A 6,000-nucleotide genomic window follows, 5' to 3' on the forward strand; every position below is an offset into this window, starting at 1 on the left:
CGACTGGATGTCATCTTTACCAGACAAATCTTGTCATCTGCTGAGGCGAGTGGACGCCTCTTCAAGAAGAAGTTGATGTCAGACACGTAGGTGAGGATGTCATAGTTGGAGTCATTAAAATTTGGTTCAAAACGCTTTATGTGTCTAGCTATGCTGTCTAAATCACGGACTGTGGAACCCTGGGGTAATGGGTTTCTCTGAGCTGCTGGAGGAGATGGGGTGTATCTCCCCGGTTCTGTGAGCTCAGCTTCAAGTTCAGCTAGCTCTTTTGGTTCGATCTTTTGAATTTCTAGTGGTTCTGCAGCTCTGACTTCAGCGTCCTGCAACTGTCGTTCGAGGTTTGCCACATAGCTGCTGTTGTCTTTGATTTGAGATTTTAAGTCATCGTTTTCAAACACAGCTTTCTTTAGAAGGTGTTTGGTTTCTGTATAGTCCTTCTTGGACTGTTCCAGCTCCGTCTCTACAGTTTGAAGCTGGGTTTGTTGGTTAGAAATTGCTTCTTGCAATCGGTCATTTTCTGTCTTTAATTGATGTATTTCTTGGTTTGATTCAGCATTTTTGCTTTGAAGTTGAGTGATTTGGGCTTCCGATTCAGCAACACGTGTCTGGGCTTCTACCCTAGCTTGGTGTTCTTGCTCTATCTGGGTTTTAGTAGTTTGGTTCTGCTTTCTTAATAGTTCATTTTCCTGATTGCGGGCTTTTAGAGTTTTTGTTGTCCTCTCTAAGAGTTGAAAAGTGTTTTGAAGTTGTGCTGACATCACAGCAGCCATTTTCCCTAAGATTCTTGACAAAAAATTCTTTTGTTTGTGTGTTTTTGAGATCGCTTCCGTCAGGAGCTCTGTCATTTTGGTTTCAAGGGTAGAAGGACCAACATTTTGGATTTTTCCTACATATCCAGGTAACATGTCTTCAGTCAAGCCACTTAAAGCGTCATCTAAGCTCATCAGCGGGTCACTGAGGTCAGACGCATCTGGGGCCATGTCTTTTAATGAGAGCAAATGGACAAATGTTACAAACAAATCTACAACGAAACAATTTTAGCACAAGTTGGGCAGGAAAAGTTCTGTTTTTGGAATCGGAACAACCATAACAAGTGAAATTATTCAAATGCAGTTAGATGTTCTCAAAAAGAAGAGTTTAAATAATTTGGTCAACAGCCTGGATTTATTTACATTTGTTTTTGTAAGATTAATTGTTTCAGTGTTCAAGTTTAGAAGCTCAATTACCATAGGTAAAGAAGAACTAATTCAGCATTGGTTAGTTAAAGGCATTCGGTTGTGTAAAACCATTTAACTATGAAAAGGTTTCAAAATAAACATTAAATCGCAAGCTTGGTTATGCACATTAAATGTTTACTTAAAATGTGCTCAACTGATTAGTTGATGCAAAAACAACTCGCTTAACTTTTGTTTAAGTGATGAGTAAGAATCTGTGAAAATTGCTTAGGTTCAGAATCTGAACTGAAAATCAAAAAATGAATTTAAAAAAAATTTCAATAGTGGGTTAAAATCAATTGAATAAATGCATGAAATATTTAATAATAGGTCTTAACCACAATAGTTCAGTTTTACATTCAAAAATAAGTCATGCTTTTCGATCAAAATGCGTTTCAAAGACTAGAATTACATGCATACGTTTGCAGAGAAATTTTGCTTTAAGTGTAACACTTCGAAACAGCCACAAGATGGGGCCACTGGGCTTGTTCTTAATTTGGTGATTGAGGGCCTGAGCTAATGCTAGTTAGCTTGCTGCTAATGCTAGTTAGCTCGGCGGCTAATTGTGCCTTATCTAATAAAATTAGGTCGCTGTGGATCTTAGCAAACAGCAAACGAAGGTTATATTTAACCAAGCAATGAATGTGTGTTGGGCACGAGACAAATGCTAAATTACCTCAAGCTGCCGAAGCAGAGTTAGCAAGTTCGGTTAGCTACTCCGAACGCTAACTGGGAGGCTTTTGAACAAACTATGCGTTCCGGACGTTTCATCGGTAAGGCATAGCACTGTTCATGAATTTCAGGCCTTATTTTTAATTGTTTTAGTCGACAAATAAACGGTATCCAGATGGATAAAAACTTTTCGAAACAACTCAAAGAGCTCAGGCTAGTTTAGTTAGCAACACAGGGACTGACTGCAGCTTCAGCTGACGTCACGGCAAACAGCGCTCACGGCAAACAGATTAATAAAACACAAGTGCGTCCACTAATGTTATCAATCCGACGTGATATAAAAACAAAACAGCGTTTCAAGCAGTAAATTACTTACACAATTTGATTAAAGGAACACATATGCTCACACAGCAGATAAAGAACCAGTGTATGTGAATGAATGGCAGAGGGAGGCTTCAGCTCCCGATGATTGAATAATAGTGTTTCTTTGTGCAAAAAAGGTTTTTAATCGGCCTCGGACGGGGAACCAATATATGTAGCGGTACTACGTTATGATTTATTGCTCTCGTTATTAATAATTGGGGCACCACCCTAGATCTCTAGGGAAAAAAATAATATTAATAAAAAAATTAATATTCATAAAAATTTTGATCAATCTCATATCAAAAAGTCTTGAATCCTCGTTTAAATTGACCACATTCTACACAAAGAAACACAAGACTGTAATTTGGTCTAAAATGAGGTATTTATTAACTATTCTATGAAAATAATGACAAGTGAACTATGTACAATGTAGATATGGTGTGTGTGTGTGCGTGCAGGACTACGTGTGTGCGTGGAATGTGGGAGTGTGTGTGTGGTGTGTCTGCATGTGTGAGGGATGTGGAAGTAGGTGTGAGAGAGAAGGAAATATGGTGAGGATTAGCCAGAGCTAACCTGACGAGGTAATCGGTAATTTGGATTAAGAATTCTAATTATTTGTAAAAGAATAAATTGATTAAATGAATTAATTGACCAAGCGGTTAGTACATCACCCATAGAATGGAATCAGAGCAAACTCAGTTATTGAAGTGAACCGTCATGGGGCTGGGACTTGCGAGGCCTTCAGATTCGCAGCACACGGTCTGGACCTGCGGGTTCGGAGCGGTGCGTCGTCGTTGTGGTGGCCTAGATGTCCTGCCGCGGGTTGATCGGTTCTGTGCACATGGACCTGGTTCGACAGGTCTCAGCTGAGTGTTGCTTGGCTTAAAAATGATGGTTCTCAGGCTTTAGCCAAGAAAAACGGGTGTTGATGAAAAACGGTCAAAATTAAGAAAAATAAATGCTGGTTCTGAATCGGTTCTTCAGATTGAAACGAATAACGTTGGTTTAAAATTGAGCAAAATGTCTCCTTAAGTTACAAAAATATTAAAAGATAAATAGTTAACAAACTTAGATGGTGAGGGAATTTCAAAGATAGAAAAAACGCGCTTTAGGTAAGAAAATAATGAGAGAGACTTTGGTTGGCCTCTCAGGAAGAGAGGGGTAAGAAGAGAGGGTCGGTAATTCAATTCAATTCAATTCAATTTTATTTATATAGCGTCAATTACAGTCAAATCGTCTCAAGACGCTTTACAGAACCCATATGCCTGACCCCCAGAGCAAGCCCAAAGGCGACAGTGGCAAGGAAAAACACCCTTTTAACAGGGAAGAAACCTCGAGCAGAACCCGGCTCTAAATAGGGGGGACCCATCTGCCTGCTGGCCGGGCGGGTTGAGAAGGACAGAAGAGGGCAAGGGGGAGGGATGGGAGAAGAGGGAGGGGTGAGAAAGCAAGGAAAACACAACACACATTTGAATACATGCATGACAGGATATGTGACACAGACAAAGTATAAGCTAACATTGAAAACTGACTCATAGTTTACTCTTATGATGTACGGCTCTGACATTAAACATACTCCTTATATAGCTAGCAGTAAAATTCAAACAGTATGTAAGTTAGCATAACAGTATATTGAAGGCGATGCAGAGTTGACTCGTGGAAAAGGGAATTGGAAGCAGAGGGCTGGTGGAAGGTCAGTAGCAGCATCCCACAGTGGACATGGTGGAGACTGGACCAGCTGGTGGAACATCGACCGCAGATCTGAAGCATCCAGCTCTGGGACCAGGGACACTCGGAGAAATAGCACAGGGGGAAACAGAGTGAATGTACTGCAATAACGGTATACATATTAAATGTAAAGGTAGATAGAGAAGGGCTCAGTGCGTCAAGAAAAGTCCCCCAGCAGCCTAGGCCTATAGCAGCATGACTAGGGGCAGAACGAAGGGACGTCCAAGAAGGAGTCAGCTGTACAATGAAGACACAAGCCGAACCTCTGTGGGTCACCCAGTCAGCCCCAACTATAAGATTTGTCAAAAAGGAACGCTTTAAGCCTGGTCTTAAAAATAGAGAGGGTGTCTGCCTCCCGAACCCAAACTGGGAGCAGGTTCCACAGGAGAGGCGCCTGATAACTGAAGGCTCTGCCTCCCATTCTACTTTTAGAAATTCTAGGAACAACAAGTAAGCCTGCAGTTTGAGAGCGAAGAGTTCTACTAGGATAATAAGGTACTATCAGATCTTTAAGATATGATGGAGATTGGTTATTAAGAGCTTTATATGTCAGAAGAAGGATTTTAAATTCTATTCTGGATTTAACAGGAAGCCAGTGAAGAGAAGCAAGTATAGGGGAAATATGATCTCTTTTGCTAACTCCTGTCAGTACTCTCGCAGCAGCGTTTTGGATCAACTGTAGATGTTTGAGAGAGCTATTTGGACAACCCGATAATAAGGAATTGCAATAGTCAAGCCTGGAAGTAACAAAAGCATGAACTAATTTTTCTGCATCACTCTGAGACAGAATGTTCCTGATTTTTACAATATTACGCAGGTGAAAAAAGGAAGTCCTACAGACTTGCTTTATGTGTGAGTTAAAGGACATGTCCTGGTCAAAAATAACTCCAAGATTCCTCACAGTAGTACTGGAGGCCAATGTGATGCCATCCAGAGTAACTATTTGCTTTGAAAGCGAGTTTCTAAGATGTTTGGGGCCAAATACAATGACTTCAGTTTTGTCTGAATTTAGCAGTAGGAAGTTAAAAGTCATCCAGGTTTTAATGTCCTTAAGACAATCTTGCAGTCTAGCTAACTGATCAGTTTCATCTGGCTTCATAGATAAATACAATTGTGTGTCATCTGCATAACAATGGAAGTTAATACAATGCTTCCTAATAATATTGCCTAAAGGAAGCATGTATAATGTGAAAAGTATCGGTCCTAAGACAGAACCCTGAGGAACTCCGTGATTAACTTTAGTCTGCTCAGAAGAGTTATTGTTGACATGCACAAACTGGAACCTATCTGATAAGTAGGATTTAAACCAATCCAGTGCTGTCCCTTTAATGCCAATTGAATATTCTAGACGCTGTAATAAAATTTTGTGGTCGATTGTGTCAAACGCTGCACTAAGATCTAACAAAACAAGTATAGAGACTAGTCCATTATCTGATGCTATGAGAAGGTCATTAGTAACTTTCACTAGAGCTGTTTCTGTGCTATGATGCACTCTGAAGCCTGACTGAAACATTTCAAACAAATTATTCCTTTGTAGGTGTTCACACAATTGATTTGCAACTGTTCTTTCCAGAATTTTAGAGAGAAATGGTAGGTTGGATATCGGTCTATAGTTAGCTAACACATCTGGATCTAAAGTGGGCTTTTTAAGCAAAGGTTTGATGACAGCAACCTTAAAAGCCTGTGGTACATAGCCTGTTACTAGAGAGAGATTAATCAGATCTAACATTGAAGAATTAATTAAAGGTAAAATCTCCTTGAAGAGTCTAGTTGGGATAGGATCTAAAAGACATGTTGATGGTTTGGATGTAGAAACTGTTGAAATTAGTTCAGAGAGACATATAGGAGTGAAGAATTCTAAAGATTCATCAGGTCTAACAGCCAATTCAAAAGCATCTGTGACATTTGTAGGAAGGGCCAGATTAATTTTATCTCTAATCATAACTATTTTCTGTGTAAAGAAGCTCATGAAGTCGTTACTGGTTAAAGCTAAAGGAATACAAGGTTCAACAGAGCTCTGACT

Source organism: Acanthochromis polyacanthus, chromosome 16 (assembly GCF_021347895.1).
Source record: "Acanthochromis polyacanthus isolate Apoly-LR-REF ecotype Palm Island chromosome 16, KAUST_Apoly_ChrSc, whole genome shotgun sequence".
In the NCBI taxonomy this organism is placed as follows: domain Eukaryota; kingdom Metazoa; phylum Chordata; class Actinopteri; family Pomacentridae; genus Acanthochromis; species Acanthochromis polyacanthus.